The following is a 17,388-nucleotide window of genomic DNA, read 5'->3' as shown; positions in this document are numbered from 1 at the left end:
AGGTTGGGACCTCAACACACACGTAGCGCCCGATGCTACGCTAGCTACAATAACACAAGCATGTTTTAAGAAGGAGCATTTTAATAACGTTCATCCATCATTTAAACAACGAGGAAACATGACTTGATTCACAGGCCGGTCTCTGCCCCCTGATTGGTCGGCCTCCAGCCTGTCGGGCTCCTGTGCCATTCTCTGGGATCTGGTGTGAACCCTGTAGACTTTTACGGGTGACATCACTCATGATGCATTCAGGGTCAAAAACATGCGACACCAAGCGGAACCGCATCTGGACCGCCGGCTGTGGAGCCGCGCCTCCTCCAGGGTCCTGCTGCACCGTCACGTTCAGCTGGTGGAGCAGCTGGGCGGGTCATCATGAAGCCAGAGCCTCAGGTGGAGGAGCAGCAGGGCCTCAGGTGGAGGTGGGTGGAGCCTCGGGTGGAGGTGGGTGGAGCCTCGGGTCACGTCAGCTCAGCACCAGCAACGTGACGGTCAGCAGCTGCACACAAAGACACGTTGACCTGCGGTGAACCTCAGGGCTCTGCTCTGGGCCCGCCCCCTTTCTACTGACTCTACGATTGGCTGAAAGGTGGGGGGGGGGGTGACGACTCCACTGTCATGAGACGTTCCATAAACATGACGTTGAGTTTATTTTATAGAATTGAAATGAAACCAAAATATGAAAAAGATTTTAAAAATAAGAGAATTGATGAACACAGATTATTATATTCACAGAAGCCTCCACAGGAGCTGACGTGGTTGTGCCAGGTGACCTTCGACCTTCCGATCAGACGCTCTCTTCCTTTCTTCAGTCGAGGGTTTTCTGTAAACAGCAAATGAAAAGATGTTCACAGAGAGAAGGAGAAGAGCGGAGAGGACGCACACACACGATGAGGCGTGTGTGTGCGTCCGTGGAGCCCAGCGGGTTCTGGGCCGTGCAGCGGAACATGGACCCGTTGAGCTCGGCGGGGACTCGCTCCAGAACCAGCTCCTTGCCGCGGCGCCGCTCGCTGCCGTCAGGCAGGAGCCCGCCCACCTTGGTCCATGTGTAGATGGGCTCAGGGAACACATCGCTCTGTGTGCACACACACACACACAGACACACACATATATATTTATATAAATAACTATTTACATTCTGCGTGTTAAACATCTGAACATTGCCTGTGGTGTGGTTTCTGGTACATTCATTGTCAGAGCCGTGTGATGGGGGCCCGGCTGGAGGCCCTGGACCCTGATCCTCACGGTGTCCTCGCCTTGCCGGGGCTCATGGACAGCTTCGGCCCCCTGGGGGCAGCTGAGGGGAGAGCAGCTGTAACGTTATACGTCTGAATTATGAGAACAATACAATAGCTATATATATATATAATGTAGGCGTGCGGAAAGAACGAAGAGTCGAGTAGTTCTGCTTGACCGTGGTCGTTTATTTTCCTTTCCAACACCTGTGTCATTCGCTACTTCCTGGTGCCCTTTAACCCCCCCCCCCCCCCCCCGTCACCAGGGCTACGCCCCTTTCCTTAAAGGGCCCTCGTGAATTTGTACATCTCTACATGCCTCCCCCCAGAATTCACCTAGCCCCCACCAACCGCTCAATGTCTCGGGGCCCGGATCAATCGCCCCGCACGACTCCGTGTCTCTGGGGCCGGCCCTCCGTTGAGGCTTCCCCTTGGGTCTTGCTGTGGGCAGATACAAGGGCCAGAGGTCGCCCCCGTTGTGGGGGTAAAGCCACCCTCACCGGCTGGTCCAGGTCCAAATGTGCAGGTTTAAGGCGGTCTACCGACACGTATTCCAGGCGGCCGCCCACGTCGATCTTGCAGGCCTTGTCTCCGGTCTCCAGAACGCGAAACGGCCCGATATAGGGGGGTTGCAAGGTTCCCCGGTGGCAGTCCTGGCGAACAAACACATACTCCGCTGACTTGAGGCTGGATGGGACGTGTGACTGCGGCAGGCCGTGCTGCGATGTGGGCACCGGCTTGAACAGCCTGGCCTTTTCCCACAATGTTTCTCTCTCCTGGGTCTGTGACTTTGGGGATAAACTCCCCCGGGACCCGCAGTGGCTGTCCATAAACCAGCTCGGCAGACGAGGCCTGTAGATCCTCTTTGGGGGCCGACCTAAGCCCCAACATGACCCACGGAAGCCTGTCCACCCAACCACTGTCTTTGAGGCTGGCCCGGAGAGCAGCTTTCAAAGAGCGATGGAAGCGCTCGCACAACCATGAGCCTGTGGGTGGTCGGCCGTTGTCCGATGGAGCTTCACTCCGAGGTTTCCTGCCACCGCATTCCACAGCTCCGATGTGAACTGCGGCCCTCGGTCTGAGGATACATCAGCTGGGGTTCCGAACCTGGAGACCCAGGTCGAAATGAACGCCCGAGCCACTTCCTCCGTTGTTGTCGATGCCAACGGCACCGCTTCTGGCCAGCGAGTGGTTCGGTCCACCATTGTGAGGAGGTACGTGAAACCCCGGGATGGGGGCAAAGGGCCCACCAAGTCCACATTCACGTGGTCGAACCTCCTTTCCGGCACCGAGAACTGTGCTAAAGGGGCCTTTATGTGCCGGTGGACTTTGGCGCGCTGGCACACCACACAGGTCCTGGCCCACTCTCGTACGTCCTTCTTCAGCCCGTGCCAGACAAACTTTGCTGCCACCAACTTCTGCGACGCCTTCTTGCCAGGGTGTGACAGCCCATGCACCGTCTGGAACACCTGTCGCCTGCAGCCGTCGGGAACCGCCGGCCGCGGCTGGCCTGTGGCGACGTCGCACAGAAGCCAGCAAGAACCGGAAATGCCGAATGGCCAGAAAAAGGCCGAGGAGTTCTCGGTCGAACGTACTCTACTTCCGTTCATTTGGGCGCAACTGCCGACTGAAGAAAGCGAGCGGTTGCCACGCCCCCTTCACCCACTGCTCGTGCACGGCGCCCACCGCGTAGTCCGAAGCGTCTGTGGTGATGGAAATCGGAGCTTTAGGGGACGGGTGTGCCAACATTGTTGCCTCCGCCAGAGACATTTAGCATCCACGAACGCCCGTTCCCGTTCTTCGGTCCCGTCCACCATCTTTTTGCTGGCCTTGTCCTTCAGGGCCTCGTCCAGGGGCCGCATCAACTGGGCTGCTCGGGGGATAAAGCGGTGGTAGAAATTGATCATGCCTAAAAACTCCTGCAGGGCCTTCACTGTGAGTGGACGCGCAACATTAGTGACTGCCTCCACCTTTGATGGGAGGGGAATCGCCCCGTCCTTTGTGATGCGATGTCCCAGGAAGTCAATGGTGGATAATCCAAACTGGCACTTAGCCGGCTTGATGATCAACCCATGCTGGCTGAGGCGATCGAACAGCATCCGGAGGTGAGACGTGTGCTCGGCCCTCGATGTACTGGCAACCAGTACGTCGTCCAAGTAGACAAACAGAAGAGGCACGCTATCCGACAAGTGGGCAGAAAAGTCTTGAATATGTGGAACCGGATACCGATCCGGAACCGTTGCGTCATTGAGCCGGCGGTAACCTCCACACGGCGCCCCCCGCCCCCAGGCTTCGGTGCGATATGCAGGGGTGAAGCCCACGGACTGTTGGAGCGGCGAATAATGCCCAGGCCGGGCATGTACCGGCGGGCCCGTGGCAGAGAGGTGATGCTCCACCCCGTGTCTGACCGTGGAGGTCCGGGAACTTGGCCAGCAGCTGCAGAAACTCCTCATCCACCGTTAGCATGCTAGCTAATCCGGTAGAGCCAGCTCCACTTAGTGTACATGGGTACGAGCTAAATGTGACCGCATTCATCAGGCGGCGGCCCTTTACGTCCACCAATAATCCATAAGTGCAGAGGACATCCGCGCCCAGCAGGGGAACGGCGATCTTGGCACTGACGCTGCCCCTAAAGGACAGCTCCAGGCCCCGCGTCCCAAACGTGCGTATGGGGGTCCCGTTAGCTGCTTCCAGGGGGGGCCCTGCCCGCCGGTCAGCATGTCCACCCGCGATGCAGGCGCCGCGCTCCTCTGCGCTCCCGTGTCGCAGAGAACGCGTGGTCCTTGATGAGCAGCAGCCGGCCTTCCCGCCCGACGCTCATGGCTGTTACTGAGCGCCGGCTCTGGCGTTTCTCGTCCCGCTGAAGCTGCCCGGAGCTCTGCAGCGTGTCGCCTTCGGCCCAAACCTAGCATGGTAGTAGCACCTGCCGGTAGACCTCTGCCGTTGGCTCGCTGCTGCCGCTGTGGCCACGACATCCGTCTCTCCCGGCTGCCGTGGGTTGAGTCGGCCTCAGCGCCGCCGTGTAGCTCTGTTGGCCCGCCAGAAAAAACGTATCGGCCTCCTCGGCTAACTCCCGACAGTTGGCGATCGCGGTGTTGGCCAACGCGGCTCGCACCGGCAGGGGCAGCTGCTGCAGAAAGAGTTCTTGAAAAACCACCGAGGAGGAAGAGGCTGGGACCACACGGAGGAGCTCCCCGTCCCGCTGGAAGAGCACCTGGAGGACAGAACAGGTGAGCCGGGCCAGAACCTGGAGGGCCTAGTGTGTGTGTGTGTGTGTGTGTCTCATGATGACATCATCCCTCTCAGCCATACTGACATATTTCATTAAATTAAATGCTCAACTTTTTATGATTTAACGTGTCATTTCATTATCTCAGTGATGACATCATCATCTAGTCCATAAACATGATGAGGTCACTTAAAGGACCACACACACGTATAAATGATCTACAGCGTTATGTGTAGAGGTCAGTGAGCAGCTTCCTGTGACATCTTCATCACCACGACAATCACCCGATGAAGAAGAAGAACTCCACCTCCTCTTCCTCACCGTGGGTGCCGGCCTGGCTCCGGTGACGGTGCAGACCAGGGAGAAGTTCTGCGCCTCGTAGCGGCTGAACGGCGCCGGACCGCCGGCCGCGGGAATGAACCTGAAAGGAACTGAGAGAGCAGAGTTACGAGTCACGGAGGTCCAGAGCTCCGTGACCTTTGACCTTTCCTCCATGAGCCGTGCGTACCGATGACGGAGAGGCGGAGGCTGCCGGAGGCCAGCGTCATGCTGGGGGCGGAGCTACGGGCGGAGACCGCCACATGGCACTCGTACAGGCCGTCGTCCTCCATCTGGACCTCGGGGAGCCTGAAGAGATGAAAGACCACCGTCACGAGACCACCACCACCACAAGACCACCACGAGACCATCACGAGACCACCACCACAAGACCACCGTCACGAGACCACCACCACCACAAGACCACCATGAGACCACCACCACGAGACCACCACCACCACAAGACCACCGTCACGAGACCACCACCACGAGACCACCACCACCACAAGACCACCACCACGAGACCACCACCACCACAAGACCACCGTCACGAGACCACCACCACGAGACCACCATTCAAGATTCAAGATTCAAGATTCAAGATGTTTTATTTGTCACATACACACACAGGGTGTGCAGTGAAATGAAAGTGGCAATGCTCAGCAGGAATGTGCAAGGGCAACAAGTACACACTATTTACAAATAAAAAACAACACAATATTTACAGTAAGTGTGTGTGTGTGTGTGTGTGTGCCTAAGAGGGGCAGTTGTGTGGGTCTATGTGGGTCTATTACATGTCATTTAGCAGACGCTTTTATCCAAAGCGACTTCCAATAAGTGCATTTCAACCTAGAGTACAAACCAAGAACTACAAGAACACAGGAAGCAACACTTCCTCAACTCAGTCGAACCACAAAAGCACCTCAATAAGTGCCATCCCAGTGCCACTGAAGTGCAAATCTGTGTTTTAATCCAGATATAGTCTAAAGATGTGTTTTCAGTCTCCGACGGAAGATGTAGAGACGTTCTGCTGTCCTGATGTCAGTGGGGAGCTCGTTCCACCAATCAGGAGCCAGGACAGCAAACAGTCTGGATGTAGAGCGATGAGCTCGAGGTGCAGGAGGCACAAGTCGATTGGCTGTTGCCGAGCGGAGCGAACGTGCCGGGGTGTACGGTGTGACCATATCCCGGATGTAGACGGGGCCCGATCCGTTCAGAGCACGGTACCAAGAACCAGTGTTTTGAAGCGGATGCTGCTCCACCGGTAACCAGTGGAGAGAGCGGAGGAGCGATGGTGTGGGTGGAGGAGCGGAGGCTGAAGACCAGTCGAGCTGCTGCATTCTGGATGAGCTGCAGAGGTCGGATGGCCTTAGCGGGTAGACCAGCCAGGAGGGAGTTGCAGTAGTCGAGGCGTGAAATGACCAGAGCCTGGATCAGAACCTGTGCCGCCTGCTGAGTAAGAAGAGGACGTATTCTCCTGATGTTGTGCAGCATGGACCTACAGGAACGCGTTGTTGCAGTGATGTTGGCCGTCAGGTTGACTGTCGAGTGTCACCCCGAGGTTCCTGGCAGTCAGGGTAGGGGCCAACACAGAGCTGGTGAAGGTGGTAGTCAGGTCATGGGTGGTGGAGCCTTTCCCTGGAAGGAATAGCAGCTCGGTCTTGTCAGGGTTGATCTTCAGGTGGTGAGCAGACATCCACTGAGAGATGTCAGTCAGACATTCGCGCCACCCGTGTTTTCGTTTCGGGGAAAACGAAGATCAGTTGTGTCGTCATCACATATTTGGTAGGAGGAGAAGCTATGAACGAATGACAGCGAGAGAAAATTGTTGTACAGAGAGAAGAGGAGGGACCCAGGCAGAGAGCCTTGAGGCCACCCGTGTGAGACGGAAGAGGAGGGACCCAGGACGGAGCCTTGAGGAACCCCAGTAGTGAGAGGAAAGAGGAGGGACCCAGGACGGAGGAACCCCATAGTGAGAGGAAGAGGAGGGGACCCAGGACGGAGCCTTGAGGGACCCCATAGTGAGAGGGGAGGAGGGACCCAGGACGGAGCCTTGAGGAACCCCATAGTGAGAGGAAGAGGAGGGACCCAGGACGGAGCCTTGAGGAACCCCATAGTGAGAGGAAGAGGAGGGGACCCAGGACGGAGCCTTGAGGGACCCCATAGTGAGAGGAAGAGGAGGGGACCCAGGACGGAGCCTTGAGGGACCCCATAGTGAGAGGACAAGGATCAGACACAGATCCTCTCCACGTTACCAGTAAGTCTGGCCGTTAAGGTAGGAAGAGAAAAGCGCGAGTGCAGTGCCTGAGATCCCCAGTTCCTGAAGAGAAAGAGATAAGGATCTGGTGGTTCACGGTGTCAAATGCTGCAGAAAGGTCTAGAAGGATAAGGACAGAGGAGAGCGAGGCTGCTCTAGCAGTGTGAAGCTGCTCAGAGACAGCCAGGAGGGCAGTCTCAGTCGAGTGGCCGGCCTTGAATCCAGACTGGTGAGGGTCAAGAAGGCTGTTACTGTGGAGATAGGAGGTCACTTGGCTCAAGATAGCTCGCTCCAGAGTTTTGGAGAGAAAAGGAAGAAGAGAGACCGGTCTGTAGTTGCTGACTTCAGACGGGTTTCTTCAGGAGAGGGTTGACTCTCGCCTCCTTCAGAGGGAAACAGCCAGTTGAGAGGGAGCTGTTAATAAGATGGGTGAGGAAGGTCAGAAGGTCAGGAGCAATAGCCTGGAGAATGGGAGACGGGTCAAGGCGAGGTGGTCGGTCAGCGGAGGTCACCAAGCTAAGAACTTCATTGGGAGACAGGCGGGTGAAAGAGGAAAGAGAGGGGGATGAAGAAGTTAGTGTTGGTGAGGTGATAGAAGATGGATCAGTAAAGGAGGAGCGTATGTCGTCTATCTTGTTTGTAAAGTAGTCACAAAGTGGCAGAAGGGTGGAAGGAGGAGGGGGACAGGGGGATCAAGGAGGTTGGAAAAGATAGAGAAGAGTTTTTTGGGGTTAGAGAAGGAAGACTGAATGTTGGTCAGGTAGAACGAGCTTTTGGCTGCAGAGCTAGAGGAAGAGAAGGAGGAGACAGAGGAGGCCAGAGAAGAGGACAGAGGAGGCCAGAGAGGAGGCCAGAGCTTCCGGCTAGAGGAGGCCAGAGAGGAGAGGGACAGAGGACCACGGAGGAGGGACAGAGGAGGCCAGGAGGAGGACAAGGACAAAGAGGATCCAGAGATGAGGACAGGGAAGAGAGGAGGACAGTGAAGGACAGAGAGGAGAGGACAGAGGAGGGACAGAGGAGGCAGAGAGAGGGACAGAGGAGGCCAGAGAGGAGAGGAGGCCAGAGGAGGGACAGAGGAGGCCAGAGAGGAGGGACAGAGGAGGCCAGAGAGGAGGACAGAGGAGGCCAGAGAGGAGGGACAGAGGAGGCCAGAGAGGAGGGACAGAGGAGGGACAGAGGAGGCCAGAGAGGAGGGACAGAGGAGGCCAGAGAGGAGGGACAGAGGAGGCCAGAGAGGAGGGACAGAGGAGGGACAGAGGAGGCCAGAGAGGAGGGACAGAGGAGGCCAGAGAGGAGGGACAGAGGAGGCCAGAGAGGAGGCCAGGGAGGAGGGACAGAGGGTGCGAATGTTGCGCCGTACAGGTGCAGAGTCTGTAGATAAGGGTGGGTTGTCAGTACCAGAGAGCGAGAGAGAGTAAGAGATGAAGAAGTGGTCAGAGACATGGAGAGGAGTTACAGTGAGGTTAGAGGTAGAGCAGCTTCTAGTGGACATGTAGTCAAGGCGGTTGCTGGCTTTGTGAGTGGGAGGGGAGGGACTGAGTGAGAGGTCAAAGGAAGACAGGAAGAGTAAGAGATCACATGACTTCTCTGTCTGGATGTTGAAGTCACCCAGAAGGATGAGCGGGGGGCCGTGTTCCGAGAAGTTCGACAGGAGGGCGTCTAGCTCTTCCAAGAAATCTCCCAAAGAACCAGGGGGTAGAGAACAACAATGTGTAGTTGAACCGGATGAGTAATGGTCACAGCATGGAACTCAAGTCAGTGGGATAAAGAGTGGAAGCGAGTAGGGAAACACCATGTGGGTGAGATGAGTAAACCTGGAGCTCCACCCCGACCAGAGGGTCTGGTGTGGCTGAAGGAGAAGGCCGAGGAGAGAGCAGCCGGGGTCGACGTGTTCTCTGGTGTGATCCAGGTCTCAGTGAGAGCCAGGAAGTCAAGCGACTGCTCCATGGCAAAGAGATGAAACCGGCCTTACGGTTGGCTGACTGACAGTTCCAGAGGCCTCCCGTGACCAGGTGCTGGGTGTGAGTAGAACGGGTAGGAAGGATAACCGAGGGGGTTCCGGTCCATGAATGAACGAGTCCTATAGGAACTACGAGTAGAGATACGCACAGGTATGGAAAAGACACACATATTCACTAAATGGTGGAATACACAGCCACCCACGAAGACTCCAACGGAAGACTCCTATGTCTTTGTCCTCCGAGTCTTGACTCCAAGGGAAGACTCCTATGTCTTTGTCCTCTGAGTCTCGACTCCAACGGAAGACTCCTATGTCTTTGTCCTCCGAGTCTTGACTCCAAGGGAAGACTCCTATGTCTTTGTCCTCCGAGTCTTGACTCCAACGGAAGACTCCTATGTCTTTGTCCTCTGAGTCTCGACTCCAAGGGAAGACTCCTATGTCTTTGTCCTCCGAGTCTTTGTCCGATGACGCTAAAGACCCGATCCGGTTATGAGCCAAAGTTGGTGCCAATTACCTCCAGCTGCGTTGACACCACCCCTTGCTCGTTGGTATTCAAATGACACTCAATTGAAACCAGGTGATGAGCGCTCGTCCAATCAGTGAAGATTCAGGTGTCAGTAATCAGGACACACCTCTCTACCAAAACAAATCCTAAAACAGTACAGACCAACAATCCAGCAGCTCCAAACAACAAATATAACTAACTCAGCAGATAAACTAATCTAAAGAAGACACTTAGCAGGATCCAAGTAGTCAGTAGTCTCGCCTCACAGGTAGCAAATGCACACTCATTTAATCTCCTGAGTGCTTTATAGATGGGGGATGATGTCATCTGCTGGGTGCAAAATAACAACAACATATGTACACTAACCATTTAAATCAATACAAAGCATCTCATCTTGTAGTACCATATTACCCCACTAGAGAGCTTGTAGTACCATATTACCCCACTAGAGAGCTTGTAGTACCATGTTACCCCACTAGAGAGCTTGTAGTACCATATTACTCCACCAGAGAGCTTGTAGTACCATATTACTCCACTAGAGAGCTTGTAGTACCATGTTACCCCACTAGAGAGCTTGTAGTACCATATTACTCCACCAGAGAGCTTGTAGTACCATATTACCCCACTAGAGAGCTTGTAGTACCATATTACTCCACTAGAGAGCTTGTAGTACCATGTTACCCCACTAGAGAGCTTGCAGTACCATATTACCCCACTAGAGAGCTTGTAGTACCATATTACCCACTAGAGAGCTTGTAGTACCATGTTACCCCACTAGAGAGCTTGTAGTACCATATTACCCCACTAGAGAGCTTGTAGTACCATATTACACCACTAGAGAGCTTGTAGTACCATATTACCCCACTAGAGAGCTTGTAGTACCATATTACCCCACTAGAGAGCTTGTAGTACCATGTTACCCACTAGAGAGCTTGTAGTACCATGTTACCCACTAGAGAGCTTGTAGTACCATGTTACCCCACTAGAGAGCTTGTAGTACCATATTGCCCCACTAGAGAGCTTGTAGTACCATGTTACCCCACTAGAGAGCTTGTAGTACCATATTGCCCCACTAGAGAGCTTGTAGTACCATATTACCCCACTAGAGAGCTTGTAGTACCATGTTACCCACGAGAGAGCTTGTAGTACCATGTTACCCCACTAGAGAGCTTGTAGTACCATGTTACCCCACTAGAGAGCTTGTAGTACCATATTGCCCCACTAGAGAGCTTGTAGTACCATGTTGCCCCACTAGAGAGCTTGTAGTACCATGTTGCCCCACTAGAGAGCTTGTAGTACCATGTTACTCCACTAGAGAGCTTGTAGTACCATATTACACCACTAGAGAGCTTGTAGTACCATGTTACCCCACTAGAGAGCTTGTAGTACCATGTTACCCCACTAGAGAGCTTGTAGTACCATGTTACCCCACTAGAGAGCTTGTAGTACCATGTTGCCCCACTAGAGAGCTTGTAGTACCATGTTACCCCACTAGAGAGCTTGTAGTACCATGTTACCCACTAGAGAGCTTGTAGTACCATGTTACTCCACTAGAGAGCTTGTAGTACCACATTACCCCACTAGAGAGCTTGTAGTACCATGTTACCCCACTAGAGAGCTTATAGTACCATGTTACTCCACTAGAGAGCTTGTAGTACCATGTTACCCCACTAGAGAGCTTGTAGTACCATGTTACCCCACTAGAGAGCTTGTAGTACCATGTTACCCACTAGAGAGCTTGTAGTACCATGTTACTCCACTAGAGAGCTTGTAGTACCATGTTACCCCACTAGAGAGCTTGTAGTACCATATTGCCCCACTAGAGAGCTTGTAGTACCATATTACCCCACTAGAGAGCTTGTAGTACCACATTACCCCACTATTCAATTCAATTCAGTTTATTTGTATAGCCCAATTTCACAAATTACAAATTTGTCTCGGAGTGCTTTACAATCTGTACACATAGACATCCCTGCCCCAAAACCTCACATCGGACCAGGAAAAACTCCCAAATAACCCTTCAGGGGGGAAAAAAAAGGGAAGAAACCTGCAGGAGAGCAACAGAGGAGGATCCCTCTCCTAGGATGGACAGATGCAATAGATGTAATGTGTACAGAAGGACAGATTTAGAGTTAAAATACATTCAATGAATATGACAGTGTATGAATAGTTCATAGTAGGCATATTCCACGATGGAGACCTCCACGATCCATCAGGCAGATGGCGGTGGGGAGGAGGAGTGGCGGAGTCTCAACAGGACAGTGGCGTAGTAATGAGCAGCAGTTCCACGACCCAGACGATCCATCAGGCAGATTGGTTCTATGCCGTCTCATAGGGTCCGATGACCTCATGAGACGTAAAGTCAAAAGGACTTCGGGAGAAAGCAGAGTTAGTAACGTGTGATTGAGAGATGAAAATTCATCCTTAATGAGAGGAAAAAGAGGTAAAAGGTACTCAGTGCATCCAAATATGTACCACGGCAGCTATAAGCCTATAGCAGCATATCAAGGGGCTGGACCAGGGCAAACCTGATTCAGCCCTAACTATAAGCTCTGTCAAAGAGGAAGGTCTTAAGTCTACTCTTAAACGAGGTGACTGTGTCTGCCTCCCGGACTGAAATTGGAAGCTGGTTCCATAAAGAGGAGCTTGATAACTAAAGGCTCTGGCTCCCATTCTACTTTTAAGACTCTAGGAACTACAAGTAGTCCCGCATTTAGTGAGCGTAGCTCTCTAGTGGGGCAATATGGTACGACAAGCTCCTTAAGATATGATGGAGCATCACCAATCAAGGCTTTGTAGGTTAAGAGAAGAATTTTAAAAGTGATTCTTGATTTTACTGGGAGCCAGTGCAGAGCAGCTAGTGCAGGAGTGATGTGATCTCTTTTCTTAGTTTTAGTGAGAACACGAGCTGCAGCATTCTGGATCAACTGGAGGGACCTAAGAGATTTATTAGAGCAGCCTGCTAATAAGGAGTTGCAGTAATCCAGTCTCGAAGTAAGCTAGTGAACCAATTTTTCTGCATCTTTTGAGACAAGATGTGCCTGATTTTGAAATATTACGTAGATGAAAGAATGCAGTCCTTGAGATTTGCTTTACGTGGGAGTTAAAGGACAAGTCGATCAAAGATAACGCCAAGATTCTTTACAGTGGTGTTGGATGCCAGGGCAATGCCGTCTACAGAATCCACATCACCAGATAATTGATCTCTGAGGTGCTCAGGGCCGATTAAAATTACTTGGTTTTGTCTGAGTTTAACATCAAGAAGTTGCAGGTCATCCATGTTTTTATGTCTTTAAGACATGCTTGAATTTTACAGAGTTGGTTGCTCTCCTCTGGTTTTATCGATAAATATAGTTGAGTGTCATCTGCATAACAATGAAAGTTTATGGAGTGTTTCCTGATAATATTGCCCAAAGGAAGCATGTATAAGGTAAATAAAATTGGTCCAAGCACAGAACCTTGTGGAACTCCGTGATTAACGTTGGTGGTTATCGGCGTCATCGTTTACAAATACAAACTGAGATCGATCTGATAAATAGGATTTAAACCAAATTAGTGCCGTGCCTGAAATGCCAATCGACTGCTCCAGTCTCTGTAACAGGATGCCATGGTCAATGGTGTCGAATGCAGCACTAAGGTCTAACAAGACCAGGACAGAGAGGTCCTTTATCTGCTGCCATTAAGAGGTCATTTGTAATTTCACCAGTGCCGTCTCGGTGCTGTGGTGTTTTCTAAATCCTGATTGAAATTTCTCAAATAAACTATTATGATGTAGAAAGTCGCACAACTGATTTGCGACCACTTTCTCAAGGATCTTGGAGAGGAAGGGCAGGTTAGAGATCGGTCTGTAGTTAGCCAATACCTCTGGATCCAGAGTGGGCTTCTTCAGGAGAGGTTTAATAACAGCCACCTTGAAGGAGTGTGGTACGTGGCCTGTTAGCAGAGACACATTGATAATATCTAATAGAGAGCCGCCAATTAAAGGCAAAACGTCTTTAAGCAGCCTCGTCGGGATGGGGTCCAAGAGACAGGTAGACGTGTTCAAGTAGAAACCGTTGAAAATAATTGGTCACGGTTGATAGGAGAAAATCCTCCAAATATACACCAGGGCATACAGCGGTTTCCAAGGCCATTCCACTTGAGGACAGATTGGCACTGGTTATGGGCAGAGATTATTAATCTTGTCCCTAATAGTTAAAATCTTTTCATTAAAGAAGTTCATAAAGTCATTACCACTAAGGTTTATAGGAATGCTCGGCTCCACAGAGCTGTGACTCTCTGTCAGCCTGGCTACAGTGCTGAAGAGAAACCTGGGGTTGTTTTATTTTTTCTATTATTGATGAGTAATAAGCTGCTGTGGCATTACGGAGGGCCTTCTTATATGTTTTAAGACTATCTCGCCAAACTAAGCGGGATTCTTGAGATTAGTTGAACGCCATATGCGTTCAAGCTTCGTGACGTTGCTTCAGTTTGCGGGTCTGAGGGTTATACCAGGAGCAAACCTCCTCTTCCTCACTGTCTTCTTCTTCAGAGGGCTATCGAGTCCAGTGTCATTCTCAGAGAGCCTATGGCACTGTCAACAAGATGATCAATCTGGGACGGACTAAAGTTAGACCAGGAGTCCTCTGTTATATTGAGACGTGGTATCGAATCAAATACAGAAGGAATCGCTTCTTTAAATTTAGCTACAGCACTATCAGTTAGACATCTAGTGTAAAAACTTTGACTAACGGAGTACACTCCGGTAGTATAAATTCAAAAGTTATGAGGTTGTGGTCTGACAGAAGAGGATTCTGTGGAAGACGTTCAAATGCTCAATGTCAACGCCATAAGTAAGAACAAGATCAAGCGTGTGGCCAAAGCTGTGAGTGGGTTTCTGTACTCTCTGACAGAAGCCAATCGAGTCCAACAAGGAGATGAATGCAGCACTAAGGCAATCATTATCAACATCCACATGGATATTAAAATCCCCAACAATAATAACTTTATCGGTTTTAAGAACCAAACTTGATATAAATTCTGAGAATTCAGATATAAACTCTGAATATGGACCTGGTGGCCGGTACAGAATCACAAATCGAATTGGCTGTAGTGTTTTCCAGGTTGGATGTGAAAGACTAAGAACAAGGCTTTCAAATGAGGTGTAGTGTAATTTAGGTTGAGGATTAATTAATAGGCTCGATTCAAAGATGGCTGCTACTCCACCTCCTCGACCGGTGCCTCGAGGAATGTGAGTATTAATATGACTTGGAGGTGTCGATTCATTCAGGCAGACATATTCTTCATGGCTCAGCCAGGTTTCAGTTAGGCAACATAAATCAATGTGATTATCTGATATTAAATCATTCAGTAACACAGCTTTAGATGACAGAGATCGAATATTTAGGAGACCACATTTAATAGACCTATTTTGTTGCACTGCTGAAATAATTGTGTTAACTTGTATAAGGTTATTGTGTACGACTCCTCTTCTGCTTACTTTTGATTTATTTAATTGAAGTGGCCGTGGGACAGACACAGTCTCTACTCTAAAGTCAAGGGTGGGTAACTGCTCGAATGGAAGAGCAGAGAAGGGTGTTAAACTACAACTCTGCTCCCGGTTCCTGATCTGAACCCTGGGTTGTCATAGATTAAGTCCGGTGATCAACTTGGTCATATTTGCAGAAATGAGGCGCTCCGTCCAACGTGGGATGATTGTCGTCTCTCCTCATCAGATCAGGTTTTCCCCCGAAAGTCTTCCAGTTGTCTACGTAGCCCACATTATTCGCTGGGCACCACTACGACAGCCAGCGGTTGAAAGACGACATTCGGCTATACAATTCGTCTGTCTGCAAATTTGGGAGAGGGCCAGAGAAAATTACGGTGTCCGACAACGTCTTGGCATAAGCACACACCGATTCCACATTAATTTGAGTGACTTCCGACCGACGGGCTCGCCATTACCACCGGCGTGTATTACAATCTGACTGTATCTCCGCTTATCCTTAGCCAGCAGCTTCAAACAAGACTCCACGTCGCCCGCTCTGGCCCCCGGAGGCACACGACTCTAGTCCGTGGCTTCGCTATTTTCACGTTCCTGACTATAGAGCTCCCGATAACCAGGGTGTGTTCCTCAGCGGGTGTGTCGCTGAGCAGGAAAACTGGTTGAACGTGAAGTGGTTGGTGCACAGCGGCTTCTGTGTAGACTTACTACTCCTGCGAACAGTTACCCAACCATCCGGCTGCACGGTTACCGCCGGGCACAGCTAACAGCTGACTGTAGCTCGCGCCGACTACGGGAGAGGGCGGCTAACTAGCATAGCTGTCTGAGCTCGATAGCGGAGCCGTGCATCTAACCCACTTAGACCTGCCTCCAACCTAGCAAATAAACTACACTTGTTGCATGTATCGTTATCATTAAGGGAGGCAGGGGGATAACTATACATGAGACACACTGAGCAAGAGGGAGCGGGAGGGAGAGAAGAAGAAGTCATGCTCGCTGTTGAGCTGGCAACCAGAGCTTACCGGAAGAGTGAGATGATGCGTTCAGGAGCAGCTGGGAAAAAGAGAGCTTGTAGTACCATGTTACCCCACTAGAGAGCTTGTAGTACCATGTTACCCACTAGAGAGCTTGTAGTACCATATTACTCCACTAGAGAGCTTGTAGTATCATGTTACCCCACTAGAGAGCTTGTAGTACCATATTGCCCCACTAGAGAGCTTGTAGTACCATGTTACCCACTAGAGAGCTTGTAGTACCATGTTACCCCACTAGAGAGCTTGTAGTACCATATTACCCCACTAGAGAGCTTGTAGTACCATGTTACCCACTAGAGAGCTTGTAGTACCATGTTGCCCCACTAGAGAGCTTGTAGTACCATGTTACCCCACTAGAGAGCTTGTAGTACCATGTTACCCACTAGAGAGCTTGTAGTACCATGTTACCCACTAGAGAGCTTGTAGTACCATATTACCCCACTAGAGAGCTTGTACCATGTTACCCCACTAGAGAGCTTGTAGTACCATGTTACCCCACTAGAGAGCTTGTAGTACCATGTTACCACTAGAGAGCTTGTAGTACCATATTACCCCACTAGAGAGCTTGTAGTACCATATTACCCCACTAGAGGCTTGTGGTACCATGTTACCCCACTAGAGGCTTAGTACCATATTACCCACTAGAGAGCTTGTAGTACCATGTTACCCCACTAGAGAGCTTGTGGTACCATTACCCCACTAGAGAGCTTGTAGTGCCATGTTACCCCAGAGAGCTTGTAGTACCATATTACCCACTAGAGCTTGTGGTACCATATTCCCCACTAGAGAGCTTGTAGTACCATTACCCCACTAGAGAGCTTGTAGTACCATGTTACCCACTAGAGAGCTTGTAGTACCATATTACCCCACTGAGAGCTTGTAGTACCATATTACCCCACTAGAGAGCTTGTAGTACCATATTACCCACTAGAGAGCTTGTAGTACCATATTACCCAACTAGAGAGCTTATAGTACCATATCACCCAACTAGAGATCTTATAGTACCATATCACCCAACTAGAGAGCTCTGAGTACCATATTACCCAACTAGAGAGCTTATAGTACCATATCACCCAACTAGAGAGCTTATAGTACCATATTACCCCACTAGAGAGCTTGTAGTACCATATTACCCACTAGAGAGCTTGTAGTACCATATTACCCCACTAGAGAGCTTGTAGTACCATATTACCCCACTAGAGAGCTTGTAGTACCTTTACATAACTGAAACCTGGCTGAGCCATGAAGAATATGTCTGCCTGAATGAATCGACTCCTCCAAGTCATATTAATACTCACATTCCTCGAGGCACCGGTCGAGGAGGTGGAGTAGCAGCCATCTTTGAATCGAGCCTATTAATTAATCCTCAAA

This window comes from Pseudoliparis swirei, chromosome 9, assembly GCF_029220125.1.
Source record: "Pseudoliparis swirei isolate HS2019 ecotype Mariana Trench chromosome 9, NWPU_hadal_v1, whole genome shotgun sequence".
NCBI lineage: Eukaryota > Metazoa > Chordata > Actinopteri > Perciformes > Liparidae > Pseudoliparis > Pseudoliparis swirei.
This window is presented reverse-complemented; position numbering follows the sequence as displayed.